The sequence below is a fragment of the Otolemur garnettii genome, unplaced genomic scaffold, assembly GCF_000181295.1.
Source record: "Otolemur garnettii isolate 467f Iridium unplaced genomic scaffold, OtoGar3 scaffold00166, whole genome shotgun sequence".
Classification (NCBI taxonomy): domain Eukaryota; kingdom Metazoa; phylum Chordata; class Mammalia; order Primates; family Galagidae; genus Otolemur; species Otolemur garnettii.
Genome location: NW_003852561.1, coordinates 2,764,701 through 2,766,032, shown reverse-complemented (window position 1 = coordinate 2,766,032; position 1,332 = coordinate 2,764,701). Strand labels below are relative to the sequence as shown.

General features: G+C 42.8%; 1 protein-coding gene across 2 annotated transcripts in view; it reads right to left on the bottom strand.

Annotated features, from left to right (window-relative positions):
- Nucleotides 1–1,332, bottom strand: part of KLHL24 (kelch like family member 24) — a 43,975-nt gene that overhangs the window by 12,929 nt on the left and 29,714 nt on the right. The window lies entirely within an intron of this gene.

Genomic DNA, 1,332 nt, shown 5'->3' with positions numbered 1-1,332 from the left:
CCTCCAACTCCTGTGCTCAAGCAAGTCTCCTGCCTCCGCCTCTCAAGTAGCTGGGACCACAGGCACCTGCCACAATGCCTGGCTATATTTTGGTTGCAGCTGTCGTTTGGCGGGCCTGGGCTGGATTCAAACCCACCACCTTAGGTGTATGTGGCTGGCGCCGAGCCACCTGCCTTTTTTAGGACTTCTTACCAATTAACATATATTGGGCAGTGCCTGTGGCTCAATGAGTAGGGCACTGGCCCCATATACTGAGGGTGGTGGGTGAGAACCAGTCCCCAGCCAAACTGCAACAAAAAAATAGCCAGGCGTTGTGGTAGTTGACTGTAGTCCTAGCTTCTCAGGAGGCTGAGGCAAGAGAATCACCTAAGCCCAAGCGCTGGAGGTTGCTGTGAGCTGTGATGCAACAGCACTCTACCGAGGGTGACAAAGTAAAACTTTGTCTCTAAAAAAACAAACAAAAAGTCAGTGCCTGTGACTCAGTGGGTAGGGCACCAGCCTCATATACTGAGGGTGGCAGGTTGGAGCCCAGCCCCGAGCAAACTGCAACAACAACAACAAAAAAATAGCTGGGCGGTTGTGGCGAGCGCCTGTGGTTCCAGCTACTGGGAAGGCTGAAGCAGAGAATCGCCTAAGCCCAAGAGCTGGCTGGAGCTTTGCTGTGAACTGTGATGCCATAGCACTCTACTGAGGGTGACAAAGTAAGACTCTGTCTCTAAAAAACAAACAAACAAACAACAAAAAATTAACATATATTATCAGTTTTTGTACCTTGGAACAGGAAGAGAAAACTATATGAAAAGCTAGTTGCTAAAACATTTAGACCACGAAGTAAAGGATAACTTCAGTGTCTACTGGCACATGTATTGACCTGAAAAGATAAACAAGTTAGTAGATTTGCCTGTGTGTAGGTCCTATTTGCAACTGAATGGCTTTTAACTTAATTAGATACAAGTCTGGTGTTCTCATTAGAGACTGTTAACCCAATAAAAGGGTTATTTCTTAAGGTTAGAAAAATACCTACTTCAGACAGAGCAATAACTGCCTTAAGTAAATAGGTTACCCTGGCTGATAATGGCAAGAAGAATACAAGGCAGGCAAGATGATACTACAGCATGAATAAAATTCTGGATACCCAAGTATCTATTTTAAGAGTGAATATCACTCTATTTCTGTAATTATTTAATGTAAAATTCTGATTTTCTGCTAAGATAAGACAACAAGTATTTGATGCTTTAGTATTAAATCTCTTTTAAATCTCATCTCTTGTTCTTGGAAAGCAAGATGACCAAATTATCCATTTTACAATGGTAACACATTTTTAAAAATCAT